Source organism: Pinus tabuliformis, chromosome 1_2 (assembly GCF_031772625.1).
Source record: "Pinus tabuliformis cultivar Carrire ecotype Pingquan chromosome 1_2, CPIR1, whole genome shotgun sequence".
NCBI lineage: Eukaryota > Viridiplantae > Streptophyta > Pinopsida > Pinales > Pinaceae > Pinus > Pinus tabuliformis.
In genome coordinates, this window is record NC_142298.1 from 293272856 (window position 1) to 293296570 (window position 23715).

The following is a 23715-nucleotide window of genomic DNA, read 5'->3' on the forward strand; positions in this document are numbered from 1 at the left end:
TTATGCCAATTTGTCCAGGGAGGGCACACTTGGTCTGTGGAGGACATTTTGACTCTTTGACTCAAGATAAAATATTTTTTTTTTATTTTTCTTACAAAAAGTCCAAATGGGACTTTGACTCAATTACATTTATTTGACTCATAACAAATTTTCTTTTTGACTCAATTGACCCTATAAGCGTGAAGAACAAGCTTTGACTAGAAAAATAATAATAATGAATATAATAAATAAATCAATTGCACATTTGAATTACATTACAAAGACCGGCATTAGTTACATTTCCAACACTCCCTCTTAACTAGGAGTTATTCATAATGAGACAACAAGATACCCTCAAATTGAAATATTCATATAAGAAGGGCCATCATCATAACTAGCATTGTCAAAAATAGCAATGCCTTGACTAACAAGCTCTATCTCTCCACTAGATTAGAGCACAATGTTGGGAGGCATAAATTTGGACACCACCGCCTCTCTAGGCACATACCCCATCTGGTTATTCACTATGTATGTTCTCACGGAACTATTCTTATCTTGGATACAAATCCTCAAAGAATATCGATCCCAAATGCTTATCCAATCCACCACTATCCCTACCAGTGCCTTCAGTAGGCTTACGGTTGTTGGTCTTGGCCATAGTGCATGACACATGAAGAATACGATGCCCATCCTCACTCCCTCTCAACCAAGGAGGAGATCCTCACTCCCTCTCAACAAGGAGAAATAACCACGAGCCAAAGCTTGTCAAAAATACTCATCAATTCATCAGTTATTGTTCTTCCGTGGAGATCTGTTGTAGCTTCTTGGCTCCTATCTGCATCATGTCATAACGAGCTTCGACCTTCCTAGTTCTCTCTGACAATCTTCATGCAGCTTCGAATCCAACATGTCATCAAGTAGTTCATCAAATATCTTATCGAGCCAAACTTCTTCATAGTTGATTGCACAAGCCTTGACATCTTCTTTCTTCTGCTTTCATGCTCTTCTAGGAAATTATATCAGCTTCCAATCAACAGTAATATCTCTATCAACATCAGTATTGTCAACCCAATCAATGTGTTCCTAGATCGAACTAATCAATTGTCAGTACAACAATATCAGAACTCTTCAACTTCTTGCTACGAAATATTGCCCTAGATTAGTCATCTTCTCTTTTTTATCACAAGCTTCTCTGGGTTTTCTGTCAAAATTAACATTGTATTCATCCAAGATCTTATAGCTCCCTCTTTCCAGCCAAAGTAAGTGAACTTCTTGCCATCTAATCAACTTCTTTGATGCATATTTTAAACTGCTTTCTCCTTCTTCAATTACATCTATTAGGATTCAAAGAAGTCTTTGTGCTTTGTTGCGTTCTTTCAATTCTTCCATCTATTAGTCAAGCTTAGATAGTTCTTGTCTTGACCTACAAACTTTATTAGAAGAACAAGAAATAACAAAAGGCAAAGTACAAAGACAATGGCATTAGTAGTAATTAAGAAGATGTAGAGTACTTATCTTTTGAAGAAGGTCAGCTCCCTCTTAATCTTGGACCTGTTCACCAATCTTGTTCCCACATTAGCATAAGGTCATTTCTGTTATCATCAAGGGTTAGATCTACTTATTATAGCGGAAACGATTAGATAGGATTTTTGTTTCGGGGGTTCTTCTTAGTCCAAACTTTGCTATTATTTACAAACCCTAAATGCCAAAGTCTTCAAGATCTACCATTTTAGGAAATGCAAATTCTATAAGCATGCTATTGAGTTAGTCACAAAACCCTAGAAATGTTATTTACATGCTTTCAGTGCAAGAGATTTCATTCCTTGATCATAAAGAACTAGCAAGGAAGACTTCAAATGCTATCATAACAATGATCTCTAAAATATATCTACACAAACCCTTATTGTGATTCATTACTATCTTTCAAGAGATCATTATCTTAGCGTTAGTACCTTTCGACATAGATCATTGATTGAACATAATTTATACATACCTCTTTTAACTTTACCTATTCTCCATTATTGCCTTCGAGTATGGTACTATATTGTAACTTATTGAGCCTGCTTACACTAAAATGAAACTTCTCATTCAATTCACCTCTACAACCAGGTCTTCATATGATCTTCACATTGATCTCAGTCCTCAGTCCTTCAAGCTTTCAAGATTCAATGTCAGATAGGTCAGCTTCAAGGTGTCTAGGAGTCTTGGTAGTGTGGTTGCTTCGCATACTAATGCTTCATAAGATTTGAGATATCTTGTTACAGTTCTTCATAGAATTTGCAAGGCTTCGGTCTCTAATTGTTTCAATTTCTACATCAAGGTGACTTATGTACATGTCACCAACTTTTCAGAAATTCGCATATAACCTAGTGCCTCATAAATGCATATAGAAAAGAATTTATGGACTTAACAATTATGCATGTCTTTCTTAATGTCATCATAGATGCTTTGGCTCTTAGAAGTATGTCACGGCTTGCTACAGTGAATTTTGCAACCATAAATAGATAATTTGCCATGTCATGGAGATATAGATGCCATGAGAAGCATGTTTTATCATAGGAAGATGTATCACTAGAACTAGCATTGGCATTGAGAAATGTGTTGCAAGAATTTACATCGCTTTCTCTCTTTATGTATAGGAGGAGGTTTCGAAAGTATGGTTGCTTCATATCACAGAGATAGCCCTTATATCTTCATAATAAATTTTTATATAGATGGAGTGGTGTCCTTCATTGAACTCGGATCCTTTGATGACCTAAAATTTTGGATGCCTGTAGATCTTGAATAAATTATAGATACCTTCCATGTTTTGTTTGGTTACTTTTCCACACAATTTGGATATTACATATGGTCTTATTTTGAATTGTCATAGAGATGCTCAAACTAATTACAAATTCATATGTCACTTGAACAGAAATGAGGTCACGATATGGTATAGGTTTCAAATTTCTTTGCATTATAGTCCATCTTTCAAAAATATATATCTCAACTCTTTAGCTCTTGTAATCCTTTAAATCATTGGATATCATTATATATGTTGCCAAAGGTGACTTGCATGAATCTAGAAGTGCCAAAGGACCTGGTCCATGTTGGAGAAGTATAAATCCATATATATGTATTGTAGATCAAGTAAGAATCATTCCAATAAGTTCTTGCTTCGAGCTTATTCACAATTGCTTGGATTGGCAGCAAGTTTGGGTGCCTTATACTGATCTCAGATGAGTGCCACAGTGAGCTTGAGTGTCATAGAGGAGTACACAGATTTCACATTGACCAAAAGATGATGACATAAGTGCTTCATAGGAGAAGGTGCCTTTGATTTAAGGTTACCACAGTTAACAACGATTTCAATGTTCTTATTTCTATCCCTTAACTATCAGCGCAATATAGTGAGTAAACTCCAATCCTCATATCTGATGTACTTTAGGTCTCCTTTCATTATATACCTTGATTAAGGTATAAGGAGAAACTCATTATGGTCCCTTTGATTAAGGCACAAATCAAGGAACCTTTCCCTCTACTATTTTCAACACTGCCTCTTAGCGAGGAAGGTACTTCTGGAAGAACCTCGTCCAATTGGATTTGTTTCCAACACTGCTAAGTTCTCAGCTACTACAGCTGCTCCCTTTGAACTAGAAGATGTCCTTGCTTTCTTATGCGGAACTTGATCTAAAGGCATGTTCTTTCCCACCCTGCTCTATGAGAGTCCATCACTTCAGTCATAAGTGCCATGTACCCTGTGTACCACTGTGGCTGCTTCCTCTGGTTGGAAGTGATACTAGAATATTCAACTCTCTTATGATCTCCCTTAACCAAATCCTCTGCCCACTTAGCTCAAACTCTCCCTATACTAGGAGTCTCTGACTGAGTGGCTACCTCCACTCACCCTGGGCCATGCTCCTCATGATCCTACTGGTCAACCCAACTGCCAACTAGCTTATGGACTCAAACTGAGATACTGGTTGAGGCTCCAACTTGAGAGCTTTATCCTACTCTCGCTCAACTATCACTTTTCCCTTCTGAGAACTTCCTACCTTGCTGCTCAAGGTTGCACCTGTCTCAAACAAATCGGCCCACTAGTTGCTCTCTTGCTCGTCCAAGATCGTTAACTCTTAGGGTCTTCTGTGAGTTGTTCACAACTCTGTTTGTGAACAACTCCTAGGATGCCCACTTTTGTCTTCCTCCGTTGCTACTGTAGACAAGTCAAGGGCTTGAAGACTACCCTCTTTTCACTGTAGAATTCCTTCTCTTCAATTGTGAACTAGGGCTTGCTCCCTTGGCTACCCTTTTGTCCCTTCAAAGAACAAGCCCTTGAGCATCAAACTTTTGCCACTCCTAGCAAACCTATGCCCCATTATAAGTCTGCACTTAGGGCTCCCAAAGACACCTTCTTAATTCCCTCCACACAATGCACAAGATGTCCTCCAACCTTTGTCCAAATTGGACACCTCATCCACTAATAAACATCAAATTCAAGAAGACAAAACATACCTTGTTTACTTAGCCAATTGTTGCTCCTCTTGACCTCGGATTTTGTGCCCTTCTCCGCAATTCTCGACCCTCTGTTAGGGTTTACTGTAACTACAATTACAGCCCCACAAACTCAGCCATCTATGCCTCCAAATACTACGGATTAGCTTCTCCAACAGTCCTCCCTTATTCGTTGTCCTTGCCTTTGTACAGTCCATTGTTTGGCCTTTTTGGTACTCAAAGAGACCACCTATAAAAATAGGCAACACTAGGGCATCCTCGGAAAATATTTGAACCTATTTCTAGAGAAACTGTCCACCCAAAACCTGTGGCTACCCTTCTTCTACAGCTCCTCTTCTTCATTGGCCTTTAGGACACTTTTCTGCCCACTTTCCTAGCCTTTTGGCCTCCCAAAATGACACCTACAGCAGTGCAATTGTCGCAATTGTCATCCCAAAGACACATAAATATATGGACCTGTTCTTGAGGATTTAGCCCTCAAATTTGGCACAGAACTGCCTCAGAAGATGTCTCCTCTATGCTAGTTGTAACTCCACAAACTCGGCCTGTTGTCACAAGATTATTGGACCCAGAACAGTCCAATATCTCTCCTTCGCTAGGGCTCCTAATCTACAATTGCCTCAAAGGTATCTTCTTTTGATGTTTTTTATCTCTGGATGTGTTACACTTATGATGTGATGGTCCTTATTTTGATCCACGCTCTAATACCATGTAGAAAATCCATGAAACTTTTGATCTACTTGAATGAACAAATCTGAAACTAACTTGTAACCTAGGACACAGAAGTTTATCTACTTATTTTGTAGCAGAATAGGAACTGAAATAAATACACAATCACATAGTTCAACAACACAATTTTTCTAGGGAACCCAACTGGGAAAACCCTCTGCTTGCTTGAGAATTTTATTGATATGAAATTTAGAGCAATGGATCGTTTACAATACGACTTTGTCTCAATAATAACAAATTTGATTTCTCTGTTAGAACTAAGCTTGAAGCACCTACAAGTAACCTTGATCTTGCTCCCTGAATTCTTGCACACTTCTGGAGGCCTATTACTCTGCTCTAAAATCCCTATTTTCTAGCGCAATAGGTGCTCCTAGTAATAGGGATGTTCCCTATTTCCTAGCGCATTCCCTGCAAAAATTCATCTCCTTTAATAATTCGCACAAGCTCCTCTAGGCAACCTTTCTCTCATAAACTCATACACAAACTAGTCCATACAATTATGATTACAATTGTACCTTCATTCCTCCTTTTAAAACAACTTGAATGGCTAAATCTGGCAAATTATATTTTAGGAAATTGATTTTGTGATGGATTGAGTTAACTGAGTTGAGCTAACTCATGCACCTTGTCTCATCTTAACTTTTAGAACTTGAGATTCAGTCACTTGTCCTTTTTGCAAATTAACTCACACAAGAAGACAAGAAACTCATCCTTTCACTTTAGCACATTAGTTAACTACTTCATAACTCATCCTAACTTTTAGGAATGAATCTAAATTATAGGAATTCATCCTAACTTATAGGGAACTCAAGCATTCTAAGGAGTAACTCATTCTGGTCCCTTTGATTAAGGCACAAATCAAGGAATCTTTCTTGCTACTATTTTCAACACCTCGGTTCACAGGGATGCTTGAGAAAGCTTCACCTTTCATTCTTCCATTGGGATCTATTTCTTTGATGATGCTTCTAAGAGTCATCAAATAAAGTCTTCTTTCTTTGCTTTGAGAGGGATAGATAACTATTGTAATAGTGTTCTCAAATGTAACTATTGCAAGTATGTTTAGAGAAGGAGTTAATTGTTGTAAGAGTGTCTTCATATATGCCAACTGTTAGAAAATCAAAAAGACAAAAAGATTTTCTTATGTTGATAATTACTTGTGATATTATTAACTTTCTTTATGTTCTTCTTTTATCTTTTTTTCATCAAGCAATCATCAAATCAAAACATGAAAATCAACGACACCAGATGTAGGCACTCAGCCAAGGCTAAAACCCCACTCTAGAGAAAAAAACCAGCCAAACTCTTCCACTAATCAAATTGAGATAGACCAAGGCTTTAGACCAAACCAAAAGACCTTCCTCCTCCACCAAGTCAGCCTTCCAAGATGATTCTGCAAACTTCAATAGTCTCCTCTTTTCTAGCAGCTATAGCTCAACAACAGTCTAAAATTTCGGCCCATCTATTCCAGAATTTCGACCCAGCTACTCCAAAATTTCGGCCCTCCTATAGCTTCATCTCCTTCACACGTGTGAGACAAAGAGAGAGAAATTTGCTTGATAAAGACTTCCTTCTCCTTCGCTAGGTTTTCCTCATTCTTCCTTGAATTTCACACCCTTTTACTATTTCCAACTACTTTAGATCGAACTTGAGTGTAGTGACCCATCATTAATATAGAGAGCACGAGAATATTAGCATGCATACGATGCACGCATATGATAGCTACATATGCATGTATCGCATGCACTGCACTAGTAGCTATATTCTAAATTACCTAAAATATTAAATATCCTGACACCCTTTCATATAGAAAAGTCGCATTCACCCATTAACACATATTACTTAATGCCTCATGATTAATGAGCGATGATATTAAGTTTAAAAATATAAAGTAAAAGGGTTATAAAGAAAATAAATGTAAAGAATTATGTAAATTCTTAAAAATCAGGTTATATAATTATCTATTTGAGCAATTTTTTAAATAAAGTATGTGAATGAATTATTAAAGAGATAAATTAAATCAAAATAAAGCCCCTATGTATGAACTTAGGACTTTTAATTAAACATATAAAAATCTTAATCAAAGTGAAATGGCACATGTCAAAATATCCTTAAGAAAAGATACGACTCTGCATGTTGAGAGGTGTCATTGAGAAGGGAAGCGGTGGGCTCATAGGTGGAGAGAGCAACCACCGCTAATAAATGGTACATAAGGAGAGGCCGAAAGGAAGGGAGGGGGTCCGTGTTCCTTGCCTGAGAGGCTATTTGCTGTGAGTGAGGAAAAACTGATTCGGGTGCTGTTGGAGGAGGAAGGAGAAATTTATACATACTGGTTATGATTCGGAACTATTGAGCCTTGCTTGTTTTGGAAGTTTCTGGGCACGGGGGAACAGTATGCATCGGTTGAGAAGCATACTGGATCGAGTATCTAGGTATATTCGATTTGGCTGGGTGGTTTTGGTCATTCGGTAACGAGAGCGCTGGAGCAGTTCTGAAGCATCCTCACCGCAACATCCGTAGCAGACCAGGTAAGTACTTCATCAAATCCATTAATACGGTTTCACAGTTTAAGTAATCTTTACAGTTTCGGTAATGACTCTTTAACTTAGCACAGTCATTACATATGGTATCAGAGCTGGTTCAACTTTCGGACCTGTTAAGTTGTTAAAAGATTTAAATTTATCAAAATAAGGTGGTGGTAAAGCCATTTAAATCATGCATTCAATAATAAATCTGACTGAAACTCTATTAGCACTGTTAGCACTCTGCAATACTTTCAGAGTCCCGACAGCTCTTTGGGAAGCCCATTCATCCTCATTTATATCTTCTTTCATTCCCTTGCATCTCTGCTTCTCTTGCTGGTGGAAAATGCTGTTTCTAGACCCCAAAATAGAAGTGTAAGTATTAAAAGTCAGACAGAACAACTACAGACAGTTGTGGGATAGTTGCAATCTGAAGATGTGTGTTCAACAACTATAGAAAAGGGTTAAACTTGCGCACATTAAGTGCAGTATTAGATCCAGTGTGCAGATCAGAGCAGAGGCGACCATATGGCTCCAAACGGCATTACCATTCCAGTACTCGCAGGAGGTTCTGTGGTGCTCGTTCTACTTATTTTACTTCCTGCACTCTTTTATAATCGTCAGAGTCCCTGCGTATGTTACAGTAACGAAGATACTCAAATTGTAAGAAATAGGTCAGATCGAAATGAGACTCAGGTTGCCGTACATGATCCAACAGGGCCATCTGACGAAGATATTAAATGGGTAAAATCACAGCTTGATAAAAACCATTTAGGGGAACCGCCCAACACACCACAAGAATGGCATCAGCTGCGTAAAGGCATCAATCCCCGGACCAGAGAGCAACAACTCGAAGACCTTCGCAAAGAGGAATATGTAAGAGAGCAACAGAAAATGCGTATGCAGAGCCGCAGGAAAAGGGAAACACACAGTTCTTAGGTACAGCAATCGATCTCTGGCGAGCTGTCTTGTGTTGAGAGTAGGTTTGCGGGCGCTGGAAAGAAAGGGCAGGGAAGGATTCTTCCTCTATACCAAAAATGGCTGCCATTGCGGTCGGCGGTAGGAACCGCAACAATGGACGGAACGCGGATGGTGATGGAAACCTTGTATTTGAAACAAGTCCCGGAGTAGAAGTAATCGCGAGTTTTGATCAGATGGGTATCCGTGACGACCTTCTTCGAGGTATATACCAATATGGCTTCGAGAAACCTTCAGCTATTCAGCAGAGAGCGGTCATGCCCATCATCAACGGCAGAGATGTTATTGCGCAGGCACAGTCTGGGACGGGAAAGACCTCCATGATTGCACTCGCTGTCTGCCAGATAATTGATACCTCCATCGGAGAATATTTAGGCCCTCTAATGGAGATGAAATCGGCTCATTCAATAGCACAGTCATTAATAACACAGGCATGATATTCGACACCTGCCTAGCTAAACGATTGCGTGTTAAATTAAGGCGTGAGTTTGGTAGTTATTTGACGCGTAAAGAATTACGTGCCCCGTGGGCTCTTATGAGTCATTATACGCCGATAATTCATTAATAATCAGGCTGAGCGGTTAGAGAGAATACTTTTAAAGGTATTGGATTTCAAATCTTTATGAATCGGAGCGAAATCACCACTACGCATAGCTGATGCGGTGAAATGTGGACTTCAGAAACATCTAAGGCCAGAACCTAAGTAATACGAATCCCAGCAGCTCTTCAGGACGGCAAATAGTGGCGAGGACGTCGCAAGTTCAAAACGTCTGTTTTTCGTAGCCGCCGTCATAGACGACCTCCTTGAGCTTCATTTCGGGAAAATTATGGCTTGCCGTGGTTTGCTGAATGCCTTCTAAAGATTTTAAATTTTCTGCTGATATTGGCCGGCTTAGGGATGGTCGGCTATGGCATTTACATGATGGTTAAGTGGGAACAGGATTCTGTTAGCATTAATTCCGCGATTCCCGCTACTACGAATGAAGGCGAGTAGCAACCAGACGTGGATGCTGCCTCTGTTGTTATACTGTGTTAGTTGTCCTGTTAATCGTGGTTGAATTGGCGCTTGCGGGCTTTATATTCTTTGATCACAAGTGGGAGGAGGGTTTTGCTGTAATCTTAGCTTTGGTGGCTCGCATGCGGAGCACGGCTCTTCCTCAGTCTTGGCAACTTGTAAATGACTTCGTGTCTACTGTTAGATCTGTGTGCATGATGGGTGAGCAAGTGTCCAATATGCAAAGAAAACTGAACCATCTGCAGGATAGCATCCGGCAATCAAGTCAAAGAGTTTCTTAAGATGGCTCCAAAGACTATTTCTGTTTCTGCTTCGGTTACTGTTTCAGAACACATGCGGGTATTTCAGTTGGCCGGGGTGACTTCGGCTTTGATTATGTTATTGCTTGCTCCATTATAGAGCAACCGTGAGTGTACAGAGGAATCTATTAAACTGTTCTTGTCACCGAATGAAGATTTTCTGCCAAGTCATATTCATATATACTGTGCGCCCATTCTACTTGAGTTCTGTAAACTGCTAGTAAAGAGTGTACATGGCCATGATTTATACACGGTATGCCGCAATGCCCTTGCCTCTTTGCTGGACACTATTGGTGTTGCTCATGGAAGTTAATATTTCAATGAAGCTAAGGCAGAGACAATTGTTCAAGATTTATCTCCTTTTGTCCTCGAGCTTGCTATCAAGCTTTCTTCAAATTTATGTTGCGTAACTAGGCCATCCCTTTCCAAGGATAAGCCCGTTCACATGATACAACATGTTAAAGAGGTGCATGATAAAGAGGCGCAGGATTTTACTGCTTTTGTAATACCTTTGTGCAAAGCCATGGAGGCAATTGATAGAACTGTAACATCTCACGTAATTGTAAGTAAAGGTCCACCCATGGAAAACTGTTCTAGAACAGATTCCTTGATGGTAGCAGACATTGGATCCCATAAGTGGCTTTGCACAGTATTCAGGGAGCTTCTGCATAAGATTGATAGTTGCCTGGAGGCAGTGGCAAATATCGTTGTTGAACCAGGGCAATCCTCACCCTATTATACAGTGATTGTGTTCTAACATGATAGATCATTCCATCTGTTGTTATGCATTCGTTCTCAACCTTAATTGCTCCTTTGCAATAACAGGATACAGTGTTTGCTAAACTAGCTACATATGCAAAACATTGTGTAATTCATCTGGACCTGGTCTCTGTTTGTGCTCGTGTAAACAGTGGTGAACATTCCTCTTCATTCTGAAGGGCCTTCATGCCATTGCCAAGCTTTCCAAAGATGACATGGAAGATTTTCTATCGATGCTAAGTGCCCGCCGTTTAGCTTTAAATAATCTTAGTCAACAGTTACCATTGCATGATGATCATTTTTGGTTACTTGAATATAGTTCCCTTCTTGATTTCAAGTCTAAGAGGTATCTAGTATTGGCTATGCTGCCAGAACCTCAAGAAGATCATGATGAACGGCATGAAATTGTAGTCCATAGATCTCAGCTTCTTGTGGATTCATTTGAGCCACTTGCCTATGCAGAAGCCGATGCTTTACAGGGAGGAATTTCTGTGGAGGTTCGATTAGTAGCTGTGAGATATGCTAAAGAATGTATGTTGTCAAATCCATTTAGGCCTGAGTCAACTGCTATAAATGCTGCTCTTAGCGATCAATTGTTGGATTCTGATGAGGCTGTTCGGAAGGGAGTTATTGGAGCAATTTGTGATGTAGCAAATTATGCGCTAAAATGCATTCCCACTGAGACTATTAGACAAGTAGTGGATTTCCTTCATGACCAAACGGTCTCAGTGCGAAAGTACACATTGGAAAGACCTGTAGAAGTTTACAGAGTCTATTGTTCAAAATGTTTGGATGGCTCAGTTTGTAACTTTGAGCTCGATTGGATTCCTGGGAAAATTCTAGTGTGTTGTTATGACAAGGAATTCAGCCATGCACCCAACTTTTCTTTGGATATTTGACAATTATTAATTGCAACAAAAGGCCAACCATTTAATTTGGTTGACTGCGGGCAGATCTCAAGTAGTGGATGTTGCTTTCTCCCAGTCACTTTTCCCTTCGGACCTTCCAGTTCCAGAAAGAGTAAAACATTGGATTGCAATGTTTTCTGAGTTTGAAAAACCAGAGATTAAGGCTTTTGAGGAAGTTTTGAATCAAAAGAAAAGGTTACAAGTACAAATGCAGAACCTTCTATCATGCAGGAAAAAAAAATTAAAGGAAGAAGATACACCTGAGCTGAAAAATAAGATTCTTTGCTGCGCCAAAACTATGTCAAGGTCCTTCAACGATATTCCTAAAGCAGAGGAAAGCTTTATAAAACTATCCGAGATAAAGGACAACACTATTTGGAAAGCATTATCAAGTTTACTTGATTCCAACTTGTCTCTTGTTCAAGCACAATTAGCTTTTGATTGCTTGCTGAAGCAAGTTGGCGAAAGGCACCCTCAATATGAATTTATGAAGATACTTGCCATAAGGTGTTCTTATTTCCTTTTTGGAGAAGAACATGTGAAAGCCTTTTTGGAAAAGAGCATGTGAAAGAAATTCTTAAAGAGATTGCAGACAATAAACTCGCTGGGACAGTCAAAACTGTTCTATCAGGCGTGAACCTACTTGTGAAAGCAAGAACAAATTTGATTGGGAAACTATATCGAAGAATACAAATTTAGAAGATTGTAGATTAAAAAGAGAAAGGGACTCAAATACCAAGGATACTGTGAATTGTGATGCAGTCAGATATGTTGATCTTGAAGATACTGCAGATGCCATCAAGGACCGAGGGATGAACAATGTTCTTGAAGGGAGAATAAAACGGTTTCTTGAGGATGCTTCACACAGACATTGGCAGCATTGATCTAGAGTGGTTGAAGGATATTCCACCTGATGATGCAAACTGGCCTTTCCTGCCGATGATGATATGGACTCCTTGATGCTGTGAATTCCTTGATGATATGGACTTCCTGATGATGATAATATGGACGAGATTAACTCCTTGAAGAGTTGAACGAAAAGGAGTTGACGTATTCTCTAGAGATAAGTACTTTCTTGAATAGTTTTGATATTATGCTTTTAATTATTATTAGTCTCTTGTAATTGTAAATTTTGCTTGGATGGATTCGTTTTACTATTATTTATGCTCCAGTAACAAACAAGTGGTAATGATGTTTATATTCTTACAAACTTCTAGATATTCATTTTGTTTAGTCATCCTCCTTTATAATTACTAGGGGACTCACTCCTCAACCTGTCTTTTCTATCTTGCATAGAAATCACAAGTTGTTGAATGGTTAGAATCTGCTCTTGCCTTTTATAATCAATAGTGCTCTGTAATGATATATTCTTCACTGTTGGATTGATGCAATTTAGGAACATCTTTAACAATTGTTTGAAGGCTAGTTCTGTTGTTACATGCCTACCTCATACATGAACAGAACCATCTCATAAACCTTAAACCTCACACATTCTACTGCTGGTGCATTTGATTACAGTTAATACAGTCTTTTGTTATTGGCCCCTGTAGTTATTGTTCGGGACATTTCAATCTCTAAGATATTTTGCTGAGATGTGATGATAATTCTACTCTACTACAACCTCGTAGATATCCCTCCTTGATAATTGAGTTTGTATAAAGTTCTTCTATGAGACCTTTCTTCAAGTTAGTATGAAAACTTCTGTAGGTGTTTTCTTAAATAGTTTTTACTTCAGAAAATATATATATTCAGTAGACAATTAAACCTCTAAAGAGTCACATATAATATCTTCCTTACTCAAAATTACCCCAGCTGTTATACATAATTTAGCCATATTATTATCACAATACCACAGTAAAAGATGTAGGATTCCCTCCTGTATATTCTCTTAATTTCTGGTAAATTTCTGAGTTGTGTGAAGGTGACAGTGATCCCCTTTTTGCACATCGATTGTTATCTGTAAGTTGTAGTTCGTGTATCATGGCATTGCTTGAAACGAAAATGGAAACAAAGGCTGATAAAGATAATCTTTGTTACAAAACCATATTGGTTCCTATTGCGTTTTAAACTGTTTGAGTCCTTAAACAATTTCAAAGGCCAGTCATTTAACCCTGTTAAAGCTACTGGAATATGGATGGGGTTTGGAAAAAAAAAAAAAAATATACCAGATATATCTAATGTTATGATAGATGAAGCAAAATCACCAATTTCATATTTCTTGATCTGCCTTTGTCAAAGGTGGCTTTGTTTGAAAGAAAGTAGAATCAGCTCCCCAAATTACAAAATTTGCGAATTATGGTGTTGTGTAACTTGTCCAGAGTTGACATATGCCTTCATAGGAGTGTGCCAAAACATGAAGTTTTCTATCTGGTTAGCAGGCCTACCAAAAAAAAAAAAAGTCTATCTTATCTGAAGTAAAGTCATGAGCAAGTACAATCATAGGTGCTGCTGACGATATTCTCGAACCAAATAACATTCTAATCTACTTGCACTGTGATCCAATTATTTATACCAAGTCCAGAGATGTAAATTATACAAAATTGAGAATAGGAATTGTGCTTAAACCGCAGGAGTCAGGTTATTATTTTCTAGGGTTCTTGATATGGTAGAGCACAGTGGACTGGCATTAATTTTTTTTTTGTAGCAGGACATGATTATGTGCTTATCTGGTCAACTGACATTGACAAGTGTCTGATGCTCCTAGAGATATTGTCAGTAAAATAAAAGTAGGCTTCTCAAGAACGTGCAAACCTTGTTGGCCTTCCAATGGTCATGTTTGCAACGATTGCCATATTTTGGAATGTTGATGGAAGCGCATGTTCTGCAAATTTTGATGGTTATTCTGTTTCACCGGACTGGTTAGTCCTTTTTCCTCTGTATCAGGTTCAGATTGTGACAGAGGTGTGGGTTCGAAGAATGTCATATCTATATCTATCGATATTCAAATATTTTTCAAAGACGTTAAAGCCATATCATGCCCTTTGTATTCTGCATTTTAATATTTTGCAACACAGTGGTCAGATATATAATAGAAGGTTAATATCAGGAATATTAGGATGCAAACAGGTTTTATTTCCATTTTTGATTTGTTGCATTCAGACAATCTAAAGTGACGTGTCTCAGCTTTCAATTGAACTCTGATGAACAGTTTTTCCACTATACTTCCAGTTAAATGATAACAGAACCAGACAATTGAGCTCAAGCGGTTATATATACCATTCACAATTATTCAACAAGGAATACACTGCTATTAAACGCCATGTGATGAGGAACTAACTCAAAATTGCAAACAGCCATTAACTCATTCATATAGAGGCATATAAATAACTGGTATAATGCAAAGAACTTAAGTTCGGACCCTGGAATGTGCGCTGGCAAAAGATCTGGAAACAGTAGTTCACTTGGCATGAATATCAACTCCTTGGTAGTGAAACAGTCTATAGGAACGGATACTACGCAACATTCAGACCTAATTTAGCAATAAGATAAGTGATGAATACAACCTGAGCAAAGGTTCCATGAGCATAAATTCAACCTATAGGGCCAAGGTGTTGAAAGAGTACTACCATTTAAACATAGAGCAGTGTTCGGTGTATTATTGTTAAAGGAAATGTTGAGTACAAAATATGTTCCCAAAATGTGTTGCATACCATACTTTGAGCTAGGTATTTCAAACAATTTATACATAAAAGAACACAACAAATAACAGTATTGTTAAAAATAAGGAATTGAGATTTGTCTTTACTAATGACTGTCGGTATGATGCATTTTGTTACCAAGTAAGACAATCACCCAGTTAGTTGTTACTGGAGCAAACACATACAGATCAATGAATGTTTGGAACATAACGATATGTGCTCGTAAGATCAAATATCAAGTGTCAGTCAGCAATCTAAAGTCATGAGTTTTATGCACAAACAATACACGAAAGAATGATTATAGTGTAATATGAAAGCTAAATGACATGCATAGATTATGGCAAGGTATGTTATACTTTAGATGACATGTATGAAATATACATAAGCTATGTGTTTTTGAAAATAGTAATGCACATGTTATAAATGCATGGTCAAGTGTTTATGATTGCAGATAAAATCCGTTACCAATGACCACGTGATGACAGAAACTTCAGAACAATTAAGGCTCAAAAGATTCCATGATAGGGTATTAACCCTGATTCTACTGGGAGGGGTGGAGGTGTTGCCCACCGTTTATCCTCCGAATCCTGGAGTCATGGGAGGACTGTGCGAGTCACGCTCCCCTAGATGTGTGATGATGACTGCCAGATGCCTACTAGGGATCAGGTCGGTATAGCCAACGCTGTCACCCTTGGAGTTTATGAATGGTAAGGTCAGTATAACTGACGCCATGGCATACTCCAGTAGAGGACGGATAGGATGGGAGCGGAAGAGATTAGGAAGGATAGGATGATGTAGTGATAGCCTGGGGGGCCTGATGAAGTAAGACATGATCATTAAGTTATAAACCTAAAAGTATTCAAAACACCAATTTTATAGTGTTCTCTCATTAAGTAAAAATTTAACCTCAATACGCAAATCCGAACAAGAATGTACTAATCACTATTATAAGTATTGAACTCTAACTTCGGGACGAAGTTTTCTGAAGGAGGGGTGTATGTAGTGACCCATCATTAATATAGAGAGCACGAGAATATTAGCATGCATACGATGCACGCATATGATAGCTACATATGCATGTATCGCATGCACTGCACTAGTAGCTATATTCTAAATTACCTAAAATATTAAATATCCTGACACCCTTTCATATAGAAAAGTCGCATTCACCCATTAACACATATTACTTAATGCCTCATGATTAATGAGCGATGATATTAAGTTTAAAAGTATAAAGTAAAAGGGTTATAAAGAAAATAAATGTAAAGAATTATGTAAATTCTTAAAAATCAGGTTATATAATTATCTATTTGAGCAATTTTTTAAATAAAGTATGTGAATGAATTATTAAAGAGATAAATTAAATCAAAATAAAGCCCCTATGTATGAACTTAGGACTTTTTAATTAAACATATAAAAATCTTAATCAAAGTGAAATGGCACATGTCAAAATATCCTTAAGAAAAGATACGACTCTGCATGTTGAGAGGTGTCGTTGAGAAGGGAAGCGGTGGGCTCATAGGTGGAGAGAGCAACCACCGCTAATAAATGGTACATAAGGAGAGGCCGAAAGGGAGGGAGGGGGTCCGTGTTCTTTGCCTGAGAGGCTATTTGCTGTGAGTGGGGAAAAACTGATTCGGGTGCTGTTGGAGGAGGAAGGAGAAATTTATACATACTGGTTATGATTCGGAACTATTGAGCCTTGCTTGTTTTGGAAGTTTCTGGGCACGGGGGAACGGTATGCATCGGTTGAGAAGCATACTGGATCGAGTATCTAGGTATATTCGATTTGGCTGGGTGGTTTTGGTCATTCGATAACGAGAGCGCTGGAGCAGTTCTGAAGCATCCTCACCGCAACATCCGTAGCAGACCAGGTAAGTACTTCATCAAATCCATTAATACGGTTTCACAGTTTCAGTAATCTTTACAGTTTCGGTAATGACTCTTTAACTTAGCACAGTCATTACATTGAGTGAGTGTGCTCCAAATGAGATCGAGTTGTTGCCTTTATACAATGAATCTGTGAGGTTGAATTCCCTTGATGAGGCCAACTTGTCTGTCTTTAAGGCCAGCTTGTTGGAGGAGGCCTAAATGACTTATTTCACACTAAAATAAATTTCTTTCTCGACTCAAGAAGCCCAAGAAGGGTCTATTACATAATGACAAAGACAAGGACTCTTGATATAAACCCTAGAAGCCTACAATGAAGGCTTTGACCTAAAATCATTAACCCAAGCATGAAACCCATGCTTTAATAAGTCAATTTCTTCTATAGTAAGAATTCCTTTTTCTTTCTTTTGACAAATAAAAGTACATCATGACTCAAATACAATTATGAAGACCGACACTAGTTACATTTTTCAACACTCCCTCTTAACTAGGGAGGTATTCATAATTACATATATATAGAGGTACATGGAAGATCTCAAAATGACATACTCTATGAAGAGTCATAGCACACGCAGTGCTACAAATTAGATACCTGACCAGGGTAATCTAATCGGGTGGGGCTAAGGTGTACTCAAGCTTTAGCCATTCTAGGTATCATCAGGATTTTAAGCTCTAACACCAACCCAGGGATCTATGTGCGTATCCAACGTCGGAGCTCCAAGACCAACGCCACCCTCCCTACTTCGGAATCTAAACATTAACACATATGTTGGCCAGATATCCTTCTGAGCATCTTGTTGCCACAAGATGCTTCATCTCTTCTAATCAACTTAACCAGATATATATCCACCAATCCAAGCATGCTTCAAACGTTCAACCTTTTACGGAGAGATCTTGCACAATCACAAACCCAATCAGTGATAAACCTTCCAATATATATACAAGTAAGCACAAACCTTCAAGGTCCTCAATCATTCTGATGCTACTTATATCATCATCAAGTTATCCAAATACAACTTGTCGGAAGCTTTCTTCTTTCATTTCTTCAGTAGCACCAAATACAGCCTCAAAACTTCTCAAGTCTTTTGTTTGCAACTTCATGAACATCCATCTTGTAGTTCTTTCATTCAGTCTTCAGTTTCATTCATTCAAGGTATTCATTATGACTATCATAATATGTCCTCCCTCTTAACTAGGGAGATATACCCTTTCTTATATCCAAGCTCCCTCTCAACTTAGGGAGATCAACAGCTTCCCTTCTGTTTTTCTTTTTTCTTTTTTAATATCAAAGTAACTTTATCCTTCCAAGGCTTCATTCTTTATCATGGTATCAAGGTCATTTTAATCATCATCGTTCTTATAGCTTTCTTCATCATGCTCATCAATATTATCATCTTCAATTACGAACATCTTCAACATCTTGAAGATTATGTACCTGCAAAACCTGAATAGCAAGTACAACCAAATATAAATATATAGAAGCTTGAAGTTAACTACATCAAAATTATGTCATTATAATGGAAGCATTAAAACATTCAAGCTTTTGACATCAAATACTTAAACCACGTTAGGTTCATAATCAACAAGGGTTACATTTTACATATTATACTTCAATATGTTGCTAGGGTTTTGTCATAAACCCTAGACTCCATCTTTGAGACATAAAGCCTTAGATATCAGCAACTCAATCAAAATATCAAACCAATCATAGTACTATACATCTAAGGTTTCAACAATATGCTCTTAGAAATACATGTCAAATTCTACTAGGGTTTGTTACAAAACCAAAACTAAATCATATCAATAACAGAAAACATTATACTTCGAGGGTTTCATTATCATGCCCTAGAATATCAATCTCAACTAGGGTTTTGTTACAAACCCTAGATTTCAAAAACTAAATCGTGAATTTCAACTATCAAGTTAGCATATCAGCTTTTCATCTCTAGGGGTTTCATTGTTATTTCCTTATATCAATTTCTTTTTATGATGAAAACCCTAGAAGCAAACATCAAATTCCAAAATTAGATAACAATTTTGACCAAGCTAGGGTTTCGATCATATGGAAAAATATATACCTAGGTTTTCATTCCTATGATCTTACTATAACTATTACAAGGGTTTTGTTTATAAAACCTAATTCACCAAACCCTAAAAATCTAGGGTTTCATTATATAACCTAGACATTAAAAGTAAACCCTAAAGGACTAGGGTTTTTACCATGACATTACCAAAACCCTAAACTTCAAAAGAATAAGATTTCATCATATGTTCTAGACTTTATTAACAAACCCTAAGAAGACTAGGGTTTCATACACTTAGCATCAAGAGGCTAGGGTTTTAGAATGACCCCTAAGGGTTAGGGTTTCACAAGAATGATCAAATGACAAGAGATAGTATAACAAGGGTAGATTCAATCTAAATATTAATCACCCTATCAAGATTTTTTATGATTCAAAACCCTAGAAATAAATATGCCATTAATGTAAAGCAAATTTCAAAAGAGAATGATCATACTTTTTTGTATGGAGAGAACCTTGTAAGAAAACTTGTAATCTAAGACATACCTTGAGTTGTTCTTTAACAAACCTTGTAGAACATTAATTCTTGAAGGGCTTCCTTTGCAACAGAACTACTTTCATGATTCAAGTTTTTCCTTTGAAGTCTCCTCCATAACCTTTGTATATTTTGCAAGCTTTTCTAACCAAGGAAAATATAAAGAAAAGATTATGAGTATGTAGTACAAATAAATCTCGATATGAGGAGGAAACCAAACATGAAAGATGAAACAAAGAACAATATACCTATCTTTTGGTAAAATGGTGAACGCTCCCTCTTAATCCAATCCTTTTGAGGGATACCCTTTTTTTTGACAAATTCGGTTGCTGATTGTATTCAAAAAAGGGTAGGGAGGCTAAGCTCCAGTGTTACAAGAGTAGAGCTCACAGGATGAGCTTGCAACTGAATTACATTAAAACATTCTGCTAGGTTGCTTTCATTTTCAACTTGAAGAGTTCTAACACAGGAATAGATTCGGACAAACTGGAAAAGAAGTAAACAGACTTTACAAAACATTCTAGTCTATACTTATATGACTGATCTGTCGTGCAGTGGATTCCTCCGGATGGTTATCAGCTTCAGCGATCTTTATGCTAGAGGTACTGGTACTTGGGGCGTTGAGCTTTTCCATCATGAATTTGAGAATGTCCATAGATTCCTGGATATGTGCGCAGGTATTTGATAAGGCATTAAATTGCTCCTGCAGAGAGGAAATACGATGAAGGAATAGGTTTAGATCGGCTTCATATTTAGCAGTGATTATCCTGGTGGCAGAATCAATTTTCTCATCCAAGAGGCGTTGATGCGTTCTGATTTGCTCAAGTTCTTCCTGCAAGTCACGGCAATGAAGACAGTCTTCACTTCGGGCCATCTGGAGGTCCTCGGCTCTGTCCTACAGAAACGCTGAAACACTGCTCCAGCAAGCTGAAACAGCCATGGCAGTAAAGACCAAACAAAGGTTTTGAAGAACAGGGAAGTGAGAGGAGTGAAGGTTCAGAAGACCGAGAACAGGGCGGCAAGGAATTCCAGAAAATATAAAGTCTGATGCGAAAGCAGATAAGGAGGAGGGATGATTATAGGTAATTAGATTATGAAGAAGGGAAGAGGCGGTCCATGGCAACACTAGCTCGAATGGAAGCACTGTAAATAGAGGAGGGATATATAAATAGAGGTTAAAGGACAGAGGCCATCGACTCTCAAGGAGAGCAGAAGTATAGGATCGGGCAAGGAAGGGACTGCTATAGGAGGAGTAAGCAATGGGGGAAAGAAAGGAAATGTCACTGAAAATGAGCGTTGGGAAACAACTGCGATCCAAGATGATCGCGAGAGCAGCGGGACGAGCGAAGATGGGAAGGGAGGCCTGGAAATAAAGAGGATGCACCCTGGTATAAGAAGCAAGCGAGCTGTAAGGCGTGAAGGACAGGATCACGTGGTGAAAGCTGAGGTGATCACGGATTCCAAAGGGGCAACATGGATTCAAAAAACCAGAGGATTCTGCAGGGAGAAATGGGAGGATTTCCGACGGCGTGGAGCAGATGACCTCGAGATTGTTTTGGATTTGGTCAGGGTACGCCCTGAGAAAAAAGTGAGTCACTAGATATGATAAATTGTCACAAGTCATGGGGATCATGGAAGAATTTGAAACAGATCCTCATTGTTACAGAGGATATTTCCTTTTGGCCGTATGCATGCTTGGCTGGCGCGTTTATCAGCTTCTCGATTGATAGTACGAAGGATATGATAAAATTGGAAATCCTGGGTTTGATTGATCATGACTTGGCACCTGCTGATGGTTTGCTGTAAGAATAGATTGGAGGCTTTTCGCTTGCTAGTCATTAAACTAATAATGATAGCAGAATCGCCGAAGATCATAGCTTTCTTGATTCCATGAATTTGTAGTTGGAGTATTCCTTGGTAGAGCGCCAGGGCCTCTGCTCTGTTATTTGAAAGGTTTCCTAATCCCCACTCAAAGGTGACTAAGGGCTCACCATTGGGTTTGTAGATAACGCCCCCTGCTCCCGCCACTCCCGGATTTGATTTGGAGGCACCGTCAAAGAACAAGGAGTGGGTGTTGCTAGTGCGGAGCCAATTGCTGAAGTCATCCTGCTTTAGTCGAATTTTCCAGTTGTGGCTGCGAGTGTTGTCCATGTTGCTGTAGATTTTCGCTGCTGGAAGGATACTAATCTTATCTATCAGACTCCTTATGAAATCTTTTTCTTCAACCCAAAGACTTGCCATGTCAATTTTTTTTACGCTCTTAGCTGCGATGGTTTCTATCGCAAGGCTTTTAGCCTTGCTACAAAGATGCCTGATTGAGGTCTCTTTATCTTTAAAGATCTTGTTGTTCCTAGCAATCCAGATTCTCCATAAGAGGGCAAATGGGAGGGCATCCCACACCCTCTTGGCAATGTTGTTTTTCTTGGATTGCCAGGGGTAGTATTTTTTTCCAGTTGTTAAGGACTTCCCCAATGGATAGCTGAGAGTTCCAGGTGAGAGGAACGATTGGGGTAATGTTGTTCCAACAAGAAAAAGCAAAGGGGCACGATATGAAGAGGTGTTGGATAGACTCCTCTGCTTCTTGGCAATTAGGGCATCTGGAAGGTCTAGCGATACCTTTTTTTTTTTTAATTTTATGCAGTGAGAGTTTTCTCTTTTAAGAGGGTCCACAAAAAGAATTTCACCTTAGGGATGGCTTCTGATTTCCACAATGTTTTCCAATGTATCCATGTTGGTGCCGGGTAGTCCATGTTGCATAAATAATTGTAGCCTGCTTGTATTGAGTAGCTGGTGCCAGTGGGGTCCCATCAGAATCCATCCTTTCCATTTTTAATTGTAGGAGCAATGTTGTGAAGCTGTATCTGGAAGTTGTCAAGATTCTCTTTGAGGCATTGAGGGATGGGAGGAAGGCTCCATCTCTTCCAAGCTTGGGTATTTGTATCCCATTGTGAAATTTGGTCTAAACTGTATATTCCTTTGCTTTGAAGGAAGAGAATTATTGGAGCCATACCTGGAAGACTGTTAATTGGTTGATTCCCCATAATTTTATCGGTGCCAATGTTGATTTTGCTGCCTCCTTTGGGCACCTTGGAGACATTTTGAGCCATAAAGGAGATGGCTTTTTTACAGAGTTTCCAAATCCTTGTACTGTTTCTGTTGGGTATTTTAGTTGTTAGCAGTTGCTGCCTTGGGTGGCTAAGGTATTTGGCCTCCAAAACTTTTTTCCACCAAGCTGATTGGTCTTCAATAAGCCTCCAGACTATCTTACCGCCAAAGGCTGAATTTGCAAGTGTTGGCGATGTAATTCCAAGACCTCCTTTTTCTTGGTTTTGAATGACTTGTTTCCATCCAACCAAGTCAAATTTTCTCTTTTTGATTTTCCCTCCCTGCCAAAGGAAAAATCTAAGAATACTGTCCATTTTGCGGTGAAATGAAGCTGGAGCTTGGGCAAGGGAGAATTGGTAAAGAGGAAGAGAGGAAAGGCCCGATTTGAGGAGCACCAATCGTCCAGCAGGGTTGAGCCAAGTGGTTCCCCACTTTTGAACTTTTCTTTTCATTTTATCTAAAATTGTTTCCCAAACATCAGCTCTTGCGTTTCCTATACTCACTGGCATTCCCAAATAGCTGAAGTGGTCCCAATTTAACTTGCAAGGCACACCAAAGATGTTGGCTATGTTTTGAAGCGTTTGAGCTGAGGCATTCCATCCATAAATACAACTTTTGAAATGATTAATCATTCCCCCTGAGTATCTCATGAATTTGTCTAGTAAAGATTTGAATCTTCGAGCTATGATTGCGGACGCCCCTCCAATCAGCAGGGTATCATCAGCAAATTGGGAGTGATTGATGTTTTTCACTCCATCTTCAAATTTAATACCAGTGATGAGGCCTGTCTGCCGCTTATGGTCAAGGGCGCAACTGAAGGATTCAGCCATTAAGAGGAAAAGGTAGGGG

The 23715-nt window shown here is 38.7% G+C and overlaps 1 protein-coding gene and 1 pseudogene across 10 annotated transcripts in view; one reads left to right on the plus strand and one right to left on the minus strand.

The window, feature by feature from the left end:
- Positions 1-23715, minus strand: part of LOC149205493 (ER-based factor for assembly of V-ATPase) — a 128518-nt gene that overhangs the window by 76797 nt on the left and 28006 nt on the right. The gene's annotated exons all lie outside the window — the stretch shown is intronic.
- On the plus strand, positions 8756-9133 carry LOC149205494 (eukaryotic initiation factor 4A-III homolog A pseudogene; annotated as a pseudogene).